This window comes from Myiozetetes cayanensis, unplaced genomic scaffold, assembly GCF_022539395.1.
Source record: "Myiozetetes cayanensis isolate MyiCay16 unplaced genomic scaffold, myiCay2020 scf7, whole genome shotgun sequence".
Lineage (NCBI taxonomy): Eukaryota > Metazoa > Chordata > Aves > Passeriformes > Tyrannidae > Myiozetetes > Myiozetetes cayanensis.
In genome coordinates this window covers 35,350,465-35,366,449 of record NW_026087964.1, presented here as the reverse complement: position 1 = coordinate 35,366,449, position 15,985 = coordinate 35,350,465, and the positions used below count along the sequence as shown (strand labels likewise).

Below are 15,985 nucleotides of genomic sequence, written 5' to 3'. Positions count from 1 at the left end.
CGTGTGGCCGCGCCGCCCCCGCTTTGTTCCCGTGAGGAGCCGCCGCCGGCCCCGCCGGTGCCTCTCCCGCCGCGGCAGCGCCGAGACTCCCGTGCCCTCCCCGCCCCGCCGCGCAGGGGCCGCTGACGCGAAGGGCGGCCCGGCACCGCCCCGCCGAGGGGCCGCGGGCAGGGACGGAGGGCGGGCCCGGCGGGTCCCAGGCGGCGGCACCGCCCCCCGCGGGCGGGAGCCGGCGCGGGGCAGGCCCGTCCTCCCCACCTCGCCAGGTGCTGTGGGCGGTGGCCGGGGCGGGGGAGAGCACGGGCGGCTTCCCGGGACTGGGCGCGAGGCGCTCCCCGCCCGGCTGTGTGCTGCGGGCAGCGCGGCCACGCACCTGGGGCTGCCGCCCACAGCGTGGAGGTGGCGGCGGAGGAAGCGGGCGTGATGGAGCAAGAGAGGGAGGGAGGGGAGAGGGAGAGAGAGAGGGGGAGGGTGGTCGGTCGATCGCAGGGCTGCCCCCGCTCGCTGTCGGTGGTGAGTCACGCCCGGAGCGGCTGCGAGGCCCTGCGGCCGGAGGAGCGGGGGGGCCCGGAGCGCACGGCGGCCCGCTCAGGGAGACACATCTCCTTGGGCTGGGAGGGGTTGTGCGGGGCGAGGGACCCTCCCTGACCCTCCCACGGCTGCCCGCCCACAGCTCCCGCTGCCCGTCCCACAGGCTCGGCGGGACGCGGGGAGGCCGCGGTGTTTCCCACCCTGGGCGGTGGTGGGCACAGGCAGGAAAGGGAGACAGGTGGGTGCCTGATCACATCCATCGCTGCCTCGGGTGCGACAGTGACCCCTTGGGCCCTTGCAGCCTGACCCTGTTTTGCTGGTAAGGCTGAGTGGCAGCACGTCCATGGGCATGGCTGCTGGTGGGCTTGGCAGGTTGACTGTAGGACTCGATGGTCTTAGAGGTCTGTTCCAAGATAAGCGATTCTGTGATTGAAATAAGCGATGCCAGAAACTGCTCCAGATTGGTGAGTGCCTCTCACCAATTGCCTTAGGAGATGATGTGCTTGCTTTGGAGGTGTTTTATGTGAAATACTTCTCTACAGCACTGTGGGAATGAAGGAGAAACTAAAACCCAAGGTACATGCAAAATATCATAAAAGAAAACAGCAAAAAGAAATTGAAAAAACACTCTTTTTTTAATCAGATGATGCACCTCATCTGTGGATAGTGAAAAAGTCTAGAGAAATGTTTAAGTTTCAGTAATCATCTTGTCAACTTCAACTCAAATAGGAAGCAATCTGAAAGCTTCCTTCTTGTGTGTAGTTTTAGCTATTCAAGTTGACTCAAGGAAAAGGCCTGAAGTTGTGTCAGGAGACATTTAGGTTGGATATTAGGAAAAGGTTCTTCACATGGAGGGTGTTTGAGCACCAGAACAGGCTCCCCAGGGGAGCCTGCCAGAGTTCAAGGAGCGTTTGGACAGTATTCTCAGGCACGTGATGGGATTCTTGGCACCGTCTTGTGCAGGCCAGGAGCTGGGCTTGATGGTCCTTGTGGATCCCTTCCAATTCAGGGTATACTGTGATTTTAAGTTTTTGTCATCCTCACTGAATTCTGTGTATATGTAAAAAGCTCTTTCTCCTGCCCCTGCCCCACACTGGATTGTGTAGGTTTGTGTAAGTTGATAGAGTGACAGTCTTTTCTGTCTTGCTTTCTGGATGTGTTAACTTGGTTTCCAGTGGTAATGATATTCTCTGATTGTTAGGATTTCCAAATAACTGCTTGCACTGAATGTATCTGTCATATTTTAATTTTTAGTAGTAGTAGTGGAAATATTGAAACTGCTAAATATGTACAGTTCATTAAGAAATAAGGTTTCCTCCCCCATGAATTCTGGAGTTTAGGAAAACTGACACAGATGGGTTTCTGGTCTGTGTCTGTGCTTTCCAGGGAATATCATAACATAAATAGGGTATAAACATCTGATATGTAAGAATATCCCCATGCCTCATAGTACTCCTCTGTCTTGCCATAGTATTCCTCTGTCTCATGTCAGTGCTTTCGCTACAGAAAGAAGGATAATCAGTACATTAAAAATAGAGACCTGTTGAATCTAAACAAAATTTCATCTCCCAATTGGATTTCTCTTTTAGATGTAGCTTTTTCAAAAGATTGCTCTGTAATAATTTGCCAGCATAGTTTTATAAGCAACACAATTCTTGTTGTCCAAACTTAGTTTGCTGCCTAAGGAATGTAAAATATCCAGTAAAACGGTAGAGGAATTTACAATACAGGTAGCACACCAGGGAAGCAAGATGAAAGTTCAGGGAAGCAGGATAAAAAGATTACCCCTGCATCAGGGCTGGTCTTTGATAGTGTTTTGTGTAAAGTCTGTAAAATACTAAATATATTGTGGAATATAAGCCAAAGCAGTAAACACTCTGAAGAGTATCAGATAAATATGTTACTTCCTGAGCCGCAGCAGTAGTTAATTTTCAAACAAATATAATCCATGTAAAAAACCGTGGGGGTGTGTGCAGATGTATGACACTGCCCTCTTAAGGCTGAAGTGTTTGACTCAGAGAGGCTGGAACAGTCTGGCGCCAGGACTGAAAGGAACAGAGCTGCTGTTACATTGAAACGCTTATTCGTTCTCACTTCCAGCCACAAGTAGGGAACGGTACACTTTGCAAAGTCTTACGTGAGGAGACCTACCTTTTTGAAGCCGTTCCGTTCTTATATACAGTTCCTTGTACAACTTTTACTAAAGTGCATAATGCGAAGGAGAGATTGTACAGGGCAGAAATCCAATAAAAACACAGACTTGAAAGATGAGGCCCTCCGGTCACTCAAACTCCTGGATTTCTATGATTATATTGTCTATTAACATTTTGTATTTTACACGTTTTTGCTGTAATAAATTGTACTTCTGAAGTTGGTTTTCAGGCAAAAACTATTTTTTTCTCCAATGTAGGTTGTTTGTCTTCATCTGGAAGCATCTCTTAATCTGGAATAAAGGAAGATGCGAAGGACAATAGGCAGAACAGCAAAAGACAAAATGTCAGTAGCAGAAAGAACGGGTAACACCTTGTTTCTTTCTTTTTTCTCTGTTCTGTATCAGCATCCTTGGTGCAACAAACCCAGTGCGTCCTCTGTACTCCTTCTCTTTTACCTTCTATTCCTTTTCTTCTGTGGGCCAACCAACCTACAAGCCTCCCCCTTGTCTTTAGCCTGCTGTGTCGAAACAGTCACACTTTCTATTCCTACCTAAACCCTACTGCAATAATTCCTGTTTCTAACACATTTCCAAGTACCCTTAGCTTTTCCTCTGCCTTTAAAATGTGAGGCAGTGTATATTGTGCCTAGTTTTCAGCAACACCGGCTAATTGATAAGTTGTCAGGCTCATGAGAAGAGGTGATTTGACATTTGCTGCACCTTTTTCTGTAGAGGGGACATTCAGTATTATATAATTTCTGGGTATGACCACTGTTTCCTATACAACTTCTATTATCTTAATATCTTTACAAATATTCTATCAGGTTTTGTTAATGAATTATTTTTTGAAAGAGGGGCTATGAGATGTACTCTATAATCATCTACATTGACTTCCTTAGGAAATTTAACCAAGAAGTAGTTTATGAGACATTTCAGAATAGGGTTCCACTTTTCAGCATGCAAATCTTTATAAACATAAAGAAATTTGTAAACTAATGCACTAAAACCAACATTAGGTCCAATCTCCATTCTAATCCTAAGAAATATCCCTGAAGATTGTGTTTCTGATGGCAGAGATATCCTGCAGGGATAATGTGACTGAAAAAGTCATGTTAGCAATATGTATATTTAGAGTAATAAAACAAAACTCAGTGAGTGCCAGGTAGAGAAATGCTGGCCTGTGAGAATAAACATATGAAGACATATTTAATTTATTTGTGAAGTTCATCCTGAAAGTCTTGAGACGACTACAAAAGACTCAAGGAACAACGTGTTATGTCTTATCAGAAAGAAAATACAACAGATGATAGTGTCTTGTGGCAGTCATAGCCTGAATTGGTTTTATTTGTAGGTTCATAAGCATGTTTTTGTTCTGAGCTACATTCTTTGTACTAAACTATTTTATAGCTTTTTTTTTTCCTATTAGAAAGGATCATGTTTCCCCATTTGTAATGTCCACATTAGCCTGTGTTTCCCATGCAATATAGATCTCAAGCACAGAACCAAAAAGGTTAATCTTATTTCCTTGTAAAATGACCCCTGGAGATGTGGTGGTGATCCCCTTTCAAAGGCCATGCAAAATTCCCACTGACATTGTTTAGTAAGACTTTACCACTGATGGCCATGCTGATCTTCCTGGCTTTACATTGGCAAGTACAGCACATCGTGAAGCATGGCCAACTTTCTTCAGTCTCTGGTGGAAATGAGCAGATGTTCTTCAGTGTCTTTGTTCCTTTTTTGTTAAAGAATTTATGGGAGGGGGTTTTGTTGTTATTTTGGTTTTGGGTTTTTTTGAGGGTGTTGAGGGGATTTTGGTTTGGTTTTGCTTTGGTGTTTTGTTTTGGTTGTTTTTTTCTTCAGTTAGTGCCAGTTTTAAATTACCTAGCTCAGTTACTGTTGGTGATATTCTAGCAGCATGGAGCTCAGCATGGTTGATATTGATCCAGTTGGTTTGCTGGCAAAACTGAGTTTTGGGCTATCCCTACTGCACTTTCTGGGCTGTGAACTTGTTTTGATGAGATCAGTGACAAATGTACTTTTAAGACTTCTGCATCCTAACAAAAAGGTCTCTGCTGTTCTGATGTTTGTGAGGAGGCAGGAGAAATGGGTTGTGCCTTCAGTACATTTTGGCTTCTAGTTTTAGATTTTTATTCTGTATTCTAGGCATGCAGCTTTCTTGATGAGAGTATCATTTGTGTATTAATGTTGTGAACTGGCCCTCTCTGACGACGTGAAGCTGGAATTGTAGCTTCATACATATTGATGCTTTTGCAATAACTTAATTTGTGTCCCAGGGAGAGAACATGCGATAGAAAAAGTGTCATTCAAGAATAAACATGTTACAACTTCTCAGAGTTTGGGTGAGCTCTTTGTTACAAGACATTCCCACCAGGCTAGTTACAGGAAAACACTAGGCTTATGGGTGCTTATGATCCCCATAGCCTAGCTGCAGCATTCAGTGCTGTACCTTGTGGAAATGCAGTAAGGTGTTGGGGTATGTAGGTGGTCAAGCTGGAAATCACCCTTACTAAAAGCAAGGTTAAAGAAAAAGCAAAGAAGAATGCTTGTTTAAAGAAATCAAACGAGATGCTACAGATTTTAGAAGAGGAACAGAAACATAAAAATCCATTCTTAATAAGCTTATTCTGAAATCAAACGATCTTTTTCCTTTCTTGCCTGCAGCTGATAAGCCACAGACCTAATCTATGAGGCTGCAGAGTCAGTCCCAGTGCTCCTTTGCCTCTCTAGAATTAGTGCTGTCTCCACAGGGGAGGTTCCTGGGGACAGAGCATGCCGGATTATCTATTCAATCCTTTTCTAGTTATCTCCCAACCCCATTTAGATCTGATCTCCCAAAGATTCATAAGTGATTTGGGATGTAGCTTTAGAATTATTGACTGCCCAAGACTTTTTGGGATGCTTACCTGCTGTTTTAATAGTTAGCTATATTGTTAGCAAATTGTAAGATATTAAAAAATTATTAGTATTTTCCCCACTTGCAAAGGTTACATTCAAGTTATGGGTAAAGCTCTTTCATATGAATAGTAAACCAATAATCTTATAAATATTTAAGTAAAATTATTGCGTTACTGACTCTAGACTGAGATCAGGCAGGACTGTAATTAATCACTTCTAATGATAGTGAGCTGGAATGACTAAAGTCCAGTTTTATCTTTGAGGAAAATTGTGACAAGTGTTTGGAGCTTTGAACACCCAAACAGATGAGATGAGTTGCAAGGCCCAAAGAATTTTTTTTTCTTTTTAAATAAGCAAAAACATCATAAAGGATATTCAGCATTCATCAAAGTTTAGTCTTCATTACCACACCTCATTACCAAAGTATCTGAAAGAAGCCGAACGTCTGGAGACCGGATACTTGGCACATACACTATTTGAACAAAAAATGTTGCAATTTTAGATAGGAGGAGGTGGAATTGCTGAGGAGAGTCAGAGGCACTTTTGCACAGGGACTGTGCAGGGGGAGGGAGGTTGTGGATGTTGGGAGAAGTCTGTATCCATCATGTCAGACCTACAATTCCTGGATTCTGTCTTTTGTTATATTTTGTATTTCTAGGAAAGCACTACAGCTTCACTCTCTAAAATACTGTGAGAAGACAAAGCTAGTCAGCAAATTTCACAAACAGGGAAGAATTCACAGCACTGTGCTATTTTATCTAGAGGGGTCCTTCAGTCAACCCTCCTAGAGCAAACATCCTTGGCCAAAGCCTTGGGATCCTCCAAAAAGTAACAGGGTGGAACCTCAGACGTATCCATATTTTCACACCAAATAAATCTTCAGAACATCCCCTTCAGTATTCCTAAATGAGAAATTTTCATGTCCACTCAGAGCATAGGCTCTGCAACAGGTGATTTAAAGGATATTATCTCTCCTTTGGGTAACTGCATGACAACATAATGAAAACTCAGAAATTTCTGCAGGTTTTAACAAACACCTTATTCAAAGTGTCTTATTCTAAGAGCATTTACTGGAAGTGCATTTACAAAGGAGCAACTTTTAAAAACCACTTGTGCTTCTGTGGTCATTAAAGCTAACACATTACAAATGTATGGTAACAGCAGTAATATGTCTATAATGTGGTTTGTGTGTGTTTTATGGTGAGTCCTGCAGTTCCTCCTACTGTCCAGATCAGGAAATCTGTTGAAAAGTTCCATACTCCCTTCACCTACATCACCTCTGCAGTGAGAGTTGGTTTGGATTTTGTCCCAGAACAGAGTCTGAATGTAGCTGTGCTGCACTCTCAGGCTTAGGAGCAGGGACTGTTAAGATGCTCCAGGATAAATATGTGACATCTTTCCATATGAAATTCATGTGTTTTTAGAGCGAAATCTACAGGAAGAATTTGCTATCTTGTTTAAATCCAAAACTAAGCTATTTTAGAATTTCAAGTGCTGCAATAGCTTGTTTGCCAAAAAAAAAAAAAAAATAGTTGGCAAGTTAGTTCTTAAAAGCATACTCAGCTAGCTTTTTTTTTTTTTTTTTTTTTTTTTCCAGAGAGATTTATTTCCTTAAAATAGCATTTTCCTCCTAAAAGTGCCTGCTGGGCAGAGTTATCTGACAGGCAAGTAGAATTATCAGCATGTTTACTTTTCAGACATCTCTACCATACTTGAACAGTTCTGCTGTGGTGTCACACATGAGTGATGAGGTAGGTTTTGTAAGAATTTGTGTACTAGGATATAAAAAATTAAAATGTGTTACAGCATTTAAAGTGCACAAACATTTTAGTTCCAAACTAGTCAAAGCAACGTCCTTACTCCAAGTTAAAGCATTTTACATGACTATAGCATCCCTTTTTGGAATGTATCCTCAGCTCCAAGGAAAGTTGCATCCCCATTAGCACAAATTAGACCTCTTGGCTGTCTGAAAGGTACGGAAGCTCCTTTACAACTTTGGTTCTCTGCAGTTTCTAGTACACTTCCAGAAGGATGTTGGCAGAGGTTTGGACATGATCAGTGTACCCTCCATGTGCTGTGCTTTTGTATGTGATACCCTAGAAGCAAAAAGCAAGGATTAATTAAAGCGTGATTATAAAAGAAAGGTTTTAATTAGTTTGAGATGAAAGTAAGGTAATAAAGGGACAAGTTGCCCAGTGATTTTTTGCAGAATAACTATCATTCTGCTACCACAGTTCTTTACAAACAGAGGAATGTAGAATAGAAGACCCTAAAACTTCCCTTGTTCAAAATAAGATTAAGGAAGTGAGATAAATGTATGAAGTATTCATGGCACTACTTTGGATTTCTTTTATAAAGCTTGAGACTTGGCTTCTAAGTCGATAAGGACATTGAGACACAAAATGAATTCTCCGAGGCTGCTAGTGCTACAAGGCTATATAATCACTCTGGGATTGCCAAAGATTTCTTTCTTTTTTTTTTTTTTTTTTAAAGATTTGTGTCACTTTCACTCCCACACATCTGGCAAGAGAACTCTGCACTGGCTTAGTTGAAAAATCTTATCTCATAGATCACTACTAGCAATAAATTCCAGCCTTTGTGCTTACTTATATTGTCCCACGGCCTGGAGTCACTGATTTTGTGGAACTAGGAATGCAGGCTGTAAAATATTTACTCACTAACACCCACACAAACCAACCAGCCCCCCACCTCCCCCTGCAAACACCCCATGCCTCAAAACCAAGCCTCTAGCTCCTTCATTGTGAAGTCAGCTTTGAAAATGTAAATCACATCAAACTGACTCTTGGGGCCAAAGAAAACAGGCAGCTGGATTCCATCCCTTTAGCTAAGAATCAGCCCTTAAATACCTCTTAAACAGACACTTTATATGAGCTATAGTCAAACTCATTTTCAAGTAATGTTTTCCCACGTGTCCCAGAAAAAGTGAACGGCATCTCTGTGTGTGGATGGACTGGGGCACTGACAATGGGTGAGTGTGCCAAAAACCTGCAAACTGTGTGGTTCTACTGCAGTTCTTCTCTAAGGTCACACCTATGCTAAAACACGATGTATGTCATAGTCCTTAAATATAGCTAAGGCAGCTGTGCTCTAAAGAATTGTTGGCAAACGGCCTGCACAAGGTGTTTTCCTGGGTGTTAGTTCACATTAGTGAGCATTTTTATCTAGTATTGTCTTCTGGAAGCATTCTTATTTATGGGATTTATTGTGCTGATCCTTTTCTATATGGCAAGCATGGGAAATATGAAGGCACATTACCTCATATATTGAAGACTTTGCAACTTGTAGTAAAAAAGACTGGAAAGATAAGAGAAGGTTAGACAAATGAGACAATGACTGGCACAGATGCTGTTATCTCTGTGGGATAAATTAAATACACTGGGGAGGAAGAAGAGGAACAGTTCCCAGTACTAAACCACAGATCTCCAGTTTAGCAACCTGGCTCTAGTACCATTAACAAGCAGGATCAGAGTTAGTGATGACCAGCAAGTGTTGCTGGGTAGCAAATTCATTCTCTAGGCGTGAGGAAAACTGCTATGGGAACACTTGAGATGCAGTGTACTTCAGTATCTCCCCATTCTTGATGATCAGATTTCAGAAGAAAAATTGGCAACTGGCATATAATAAAGCCAGAATATTTTCTAAAAGTCACAACAATCCTTCTGGAGTAATTTACCACAGCAAAAACATGGCAGAATAACCAATCAGGGTATAATGACCATGAAATGCCTTCCCCTTTATTTTCCTAGGACAGATTAACAATGTTTTGACTCTACTAGGTTTGCATAACGTGAAACATAGTAGTTTTAACTAATACGCCCGCATAATCCAGGAAAAAGCTGCAACTTAATTTTTGGCATTTTATTTTCAGTTTCCCAAGTGACTACTGGTGAGTGCATGGGAGTGTTTTTTAATCAGTCCTGATACACATTCACATACAAGGCCATCAGGAATGAGGTTAGTGCGTTATAGCTGCTGCGGGAACCTTACCTCACTTGCATTGACTTTAGGAGGATTAAGTCAGAAACAATACTATTTCAATGCCATTTTTTTGTATTTACTTGGCGAATACTCTTGTCAATTTAAAGTTTCCCATGGGAGGTGTCAAGAGGTCACTGAAATTTTCCTGGGCAAGGGAGGGAGAGTGGTTGAAACCATGGCCTCCCTGCTGCTTCCTTCAGTGTTTTCCTTCATGTCATTAGTGCTGTACTCGGCACTCTCCCCCCAGCCTCCATTAGAAGAGGGAGTGAGTGAATGCAAAAATGTTAGTGAGAAGTGGAGGCAAGAAACACAGAGAAGGTTTCCCTGCTGTTTTATTTGGCTAATTCTAGGCCTTGGTAACAGTAAACTTAGTCACAGAAAATGAGTATAGAATATATTGTCTAGTATGCACAAAAACTCCCAGATGCTTTCAGCACATTTTTTTACCCAGTTCATTCTATTATTCTACACAGTTTTCTGTCCAAGGATCACAAAGCCTACTGACCTCTCTGTTATCCTATGGCAAGAAAATACAGTTCCCTAAGGCTGCAAAAGCATCAGCGTTGAATTTCCAGAAATGAGGTACCTGCAGTTTCCATGATCATCACTGTAGCTGTGAGCAGCATATTCTTCTGACACCATTAAGACAGAAATGCAGAATTTCTGGAGGGATAGGAGAGACACCCCACATTTTACAGGCCCTGATGCCAGGCTTCTGAATTTAAGCTGAAAATACTAGAGTTGAGATATCAAAGATAGCTTTGTTAAAGCTAGTGAGGTAGGAAGGGATCTGACCTGTATTATACTACAGATTATTGTGATCCCTGTAACAAGCCCCCACAGTTTATTGTGTGATAAACCAGGCAATTGCACAATTATGAAATTTTTAAAACTAATTCAATTACACGTTTCTCACATTTTTAACTGCTGTAAGGCAGAATAAAACATCTGTGGGGAGTTTTGCCAGTAAGTGAAAACAAAAATAGTGCTAAATAAATACATTACAACTTGATTAATGCAAGATAAACATTACAGGCTACACAGCTTTTGCTCCTTGGCAGGCCTATTTCACTTTGTATGTTCATACATAAATTTCTCTTACTAACACTGCATAAGCAGTCTGGCACCATCCTTGACAGATGAGCTTTAGGAACTGTTACAAAGTGGTTTAAGTTATAGCTCCATCTGTTGTATCCCATCCTTCTGATGGAGATTGTGTTCACTGTGGCAGAATAAGCAGAATGGAAGACGTGTTCGTGTCCTCACCGAGAGTAGCTCAGGGTCTGGTGCCTTGGCTCACTCCCATCTTGTCAGCAGTTTAATCAATGACGCTCTGCTTCGTGCCCAAGCATGAAGGTGGGTGCTCATTTCCTTCTGCTGGTCCCGATAATCGTCACCAGAGGGAAAGGACGGTGGAAAACAGGAGCAACTCCACAGATCACAATGGGATCTGATTCAAGCTTCCTTTAGTTTAACTGGGAGGGAGAAGGCCGCCTTATAACTGTGCTCATCCATGCTCCACTACTGTATGTATGGCTAGGTGATGGTGCCTGTGGTGGAAAATCTGCCCATTATGATCTGAGCAAACTGTAGGATCACTGCATGGTTAACAAAGGTTGTGGGGCAGGGTTGAACTGTGTTCCCTTTCCCAGCTGGCAGTGCTTGACCCCGCAGACTGCTGGAGTCAGAATTTCCTGGAGTTTTTTCCTGGACAAACAGGATTACCCAATATAGAGAAAGCAATAGTGATCATCTGCGGTAAGGTGACTAAGCAGTGAATAAAGTGAGTTATTAAGTTATTGAGGGCACTGTGATCATTAACTGATATACTAAAGTCCACCGTGGAATAGGATAAACAGTTCAGTGCAATCAGGCTTTTCCACAGCTGGTAAAAATGCTATATTACTAAGAGCTAAAAATAAGGAGATGTTTTACTGCTGTCAAAATAATTTTCATATATGTTTACTAACAATAAACACAGATTACTAAATAAGGCTCTAAAACTATCGAGCATGAAAAAATAAAATATACTCATATTTCTTAGAATTAAAAGGCATAGAAGTATGTCCAGTGTTATGTCCAAATTTATGCTATTGAGAAGCTCAGCTGCCGTAAACTTCCATCTTTTGAGTTCTTCCTACAATGTTTGAAGAACAGGATTAAAATACTCCTATTTGCAAAAAAACCTAACGCCAGTGGGAAAGGATCGATTAATTGTGCTATAATATTGGCAAATTAGATGTATTTTATTTCTTTCGGACATCTTTATCAAGAATTGCTACAGAATCACAGAATCAAGGGGTTGGAAAAGACCTCTGAGATTACAGAGTCCAACCTTTTACTGAACAACATCACGTCAACTAGACCATGGCAGTAAGTGCCACATCCAGTCTTTCCTTAAACACCTCCATACAGAGAAAGAAACAGAGCTTAGAGAAGTACAACAGCTACAGCAGTTTAAAAAAACCAGTTTTAATCAGGGCTATTGTTGGTAGAGCTCCACAATAGACAGAGTTCATCATTAATAGCACCTCAGGTTTTCTGTCTTTTCTGTATGTCCATCATATCAATCACTTGGAAAAGGCTGCATAGCTTACTTTTGCAAAAGTTCTCTAATAGCATTAAAAATGGTCCTACTAGCAATAAAACAAATAACAATGAGAATATTTGGCTGCTGATGGGGAAGATAATAGAAGGAAAATATGGTAGTCCTGAAGCATTTCTAGAGATTCAAAATTTTATTGAGATAAAACCACAGATTTTTAGCCTAAAATTTGAATTTGAGGAAGTTTTAATCTATACTGAGGATACAGCCAAAATGCATACTTCATCCCTTCCCCTAGAGAAGAGATTACTGTCAGGACTGTGTGCAGGATACAGCAAAAATAAGGGTATGTCAAGGACCTGATTATGGTTCCCTTATCCTCAGAGCATGTCTCCATCAGTTTGAACCACAGTGCTATTTAAAACTGAACTGTACTTTTTCCTGGCTGACTACAGTCCCTAAGGGAACATCCATCAGCCAAGCAGAAGTGACTCATGCAACGCCCCAACCTCACACTTGATACAGTCAACCTCAGGGACAACTTGTGAAAGAACTGTCAGAGCCATCCCAAAACTAAGCAAACACTACCTCACTTGAGTTTTCCCACAGTGCAAGCTGCCTGTGGCTTTAGCTTGTGTTCTGCAGCTAATGTGAGAAAACTCTCCAAGTCTTTGGCTCTGCGAGTTCCTCAGCTGCATTGTTAAAAAGAGAGTTAATGGAATTGGCTAAATCCCATCTTGGTTTAAAAATGTCTTGGAAATAAAATCTGGAAGGGTGCACCAGATCAGAGGTGCTCAAGGCAAGCAATTTAGGAGGAGCAGTTGAACTCCTAAATATGTATGTCTCACAAATAACTGCAAATTAATATGTCTTTGTGGAAGCAGCTCAATTAAGGCTTTAGTTGCTGAAGAAGTGTCTTTACAACTCTTGCACAAGCCAACTCTTCTAAGTGCTACAGTTTGAATTGATGAACTCATCAGCTCAGCTGGAAAACATATCAACTTGGACATGCATCTGAAGCCTGAATTGCATTAACACACGAATTTAATTTAAAGGAAGAAGCTCTTTATGGATTTTAAAACTAGTACTAAAAGTCTACAAATTGCTCTAGTTAAACTGCTATGATAAAAATGGCAAAAAAATGTTCTAGGGATGGTAACCACTGATTTCTATTTTATGCTAAATTTGAGTCTACATGGCTCATGAATAAACAAATGGTAAAATAAGATTTGAGAGTACACACTTGAGAAGAAAAACATTTAAGAGGACTGAAAAATCAATCCATATTTCTGTGTTTGTCTTTGGTTTATCACAACTAATAAAATTAAGTAGAGCCTAGCTTTATTTGAGCCTTGATGAGGTGCTTTTGGTAGAGAGACAAATCAGTAATTTAGTCAGGGGTGTGTGTCTACCCCAGCCTCTGGCTGAGGGGAAGATTATACAGAGCCCAACCTTACACAACATCTCAACTATGCAAAAGTGTTGTACTGTTTTATTTAAATTTGCATCTAGTCACTTGGGGTAACTGGGCATGCTGTGCCATAAAGCTCTTAGAGAGTGTCCAAAGGAGGGCAATGAAGATGGGGAAGGGCCTCGAGGGGAAGCCGTATGAGGAGCGGCTGAGGTCACTTGTCTGTTCAGCCTGGAGGAGACCTCATTGCAGTCTTCAGTATCCTCATGAAGGGAAGTGGAGGGCCAGACACTGATCTCTGTGGTGACCAGTGACAGGACCCGAGGGAATTTTGTAAACAGACAAAGATTTGCATTTATGTTTTGAGAACATGGCCTTGTACAAGGAAATACCCATAAATCACAGGGACTTAAGAATTTCCATTCCGAATGAGCCTGGCCGTTTGCCCCCTTCAGGACCCGCTCCACATTCCCCGGTGGTCCCACACCCTCCTGGCCGCCCTGGAAGCCGCACGCGGGTCACACCCCATGCCCCCCGCCCGCTGCCACCAGGCTGGGCAGCTGCACAAGGGCCGGGACAACCCGCAGCCCTGGCTTCCCACAGATCTGGGCAAAGTTGTGAAGCTTTAGAACAAAGAAGGGAGTAGAGAATGCGTCTTTGAATAAACACACAGCATTCACACACAGAAGCACTAAAAGCTGAAATAAGAATTATTGATAAATAATGTAGATTTCCCAAGAGCACAGAGAGCCTCATAAGGAATATGAGTACACTGGAACTTGGTTTCCATCAGCCACTCGCTTACCAGACTACAGAAACGTCTGTGCTCTGCTTTGGTTCATGTTGCTCAACCAGGTAGTACATTTTTCTGAAGTACCCTCTAGCAGTAACTTCAAATATGCACTTGGAGTTCAGCAAACTGAAGAGCAAAAGCCTCTTCAGGCTCTGTTCTTAGAAAAAGATTTTAGGCACCAGTGCTCAGGGTAGAGTTCTGTACCTGTTCAGCTCAAACCAGCTCACTGGTGGGGGCCTTACTCCTTTCTGCTGAAGGTTTTTTGTTTGTTTTAAAGATTTCTCAATCAAATTTACAGTTGGCTTCAAGGGTGAAGAAAATCTGAGGACAGAGACATAAATGTGAAATAGTTTACAGAATGTTTTGTGACAAAAATACCATTCTATCTCTTAATTTGCTACTAGAATTAGAACAGAAAATTCTTCACAGTGCATGTAATATGCCTACAACTGAAATGCTCAACTAATTACAATAAATTACATACAGACCAATAAATCATCTTGAAGCCACATTATTCTTTGTGTCACTATAGCATACATTAAATATGGACTTAAATTTTAAGATGAAAGTATTTCTTTAGCAGACAAACTTATTTACTGTGTCAATTTTAAATTAGCTTTTGAGGGATTTCAAGGATATTCAGTATTGGTTATCAAGTTTGAAGACTATTCTTAAAAAGCTGTGCATAATCTACATGTATTTTTCAAATCATTAATTGGTAGAATGCTCTATGTCTGTAAAGCTTCAAGTCTACAGATTACGTCCACTTTTCTTACCAGAAACAAGACAGCACATTGCTTAAGAAATTAAGAATGTCAATAATAATATTTCAATTAAAAAGAAGTAAACACCCCCCCAAACCCTTAACTTCAATAAAACTGTATCACCTTGAGAGAATTCAAACCCATAGAATATACCACTTGGTATATTTTCTTCTTTCCACACAGTTATTCTATATTCTTTTAAATTTAAAAGTTTTTGGGTCCTCCCTTCCTCCAGAAGGAGGGGAAGGTATGATTTGAAAATCAAACCTGAAAAAAAGGAAATAATGCAGACTCGGCCTTTATTAAAGTCTTTGTGGTGTATTTGCTGAATGTCATGGTGTAGCTCATTAGGATCATCTCTCTGAATAGATTTTGCAGCAGTGAAAAGTGGAATGGAAGAGAAGCCTGGTGAAAAGTTTACTGGGGGAAGTTAAGAAAAAAGAAACAAAGAAGGAAAGCAGCATAGGGCAGAACCAGCACAACTTCCAACAATGATCACACTTTCTCGTCAGATGAAGCAAGAACTGTTTATCAAGTAAATAAGGATATTAAAAAATGCATTAAAGGCAATTAATTATTATTGTGCATTTTATTCTGACCGCAGATTCCCAGGATACCACTGAACTAGAGTAAGTTTGGTCTACCTTTAGGAATTGTATTGGTTTAAAAAAAAAAAAACACTTTTCAGTGGGCAAAACTTTAATAATGACATCGTAAAACAACTATACAAAAATCATGTACATATTTTGACAGTTTAAATAATAAATACATATATATATATATACTTGATTTTACTTTGTGGAAAAGCAACTTTTGATAGTTTTATATTGTGACTGGCTGTAGCTGAAAAACACCCAAAAACCTATTTTTCTCC

The 15,985-nt window shown here is 41.1% G+C and overlaps 1 protein-coding gene and 1 long non-coding RNA gene across 4 annotated transcripts in view; one reads left to right on the top strand and one right to left on the bottom strand.

Annotated features, from left to right (window-relative positions):
• SH3RF1 (SH3 domain containing ring finger 1) overlaps window positions 1-106 on the bottom strand; it is an 84,077-nt gene extending 83,971 nt beyond the window's left edge. The window contains exon 1 of the mRNA XM_050338291.1: window positions 1-106. The gene's annotated coding sequence lies outside the window, so the exon portion shown is untranslated.
• Window positions 107-157: 51 nt separating this feature from the next.
• Window positions 158-15,669, top strand: LOC126651896 (uncharacterized). 3 transcript variants are annotated; one of them, XR_007631818.1, is made up of 6 exons: window positions 158-266; window positions 2,942-3,027; window positions 9,489-9,574; window positions 10,072-10,180; window positions 10,830-10,954; window positions 15,481-15,608. It is a non-coding gene; the product is annotated as an uncharacterized LOC126651896 (long non-coding RNA). The 3 variants fall into 3 exon arrangements; XR_007631819.1 differs by lacking the exons at window positions 9,489-9,574; window positions 10,072-10,180 and having other exon boundaries at window positions 15,481-15,669; XR_007631820.1 differs by lacking the exons at window positions 9,489-9,574; window positions 10,072-10,180 and having other exon boundaries at window positions 2,942-3,047.
• The last annotated feature ends 316 nt before the right edge of the window (window positions 15,670-15,985 follow it).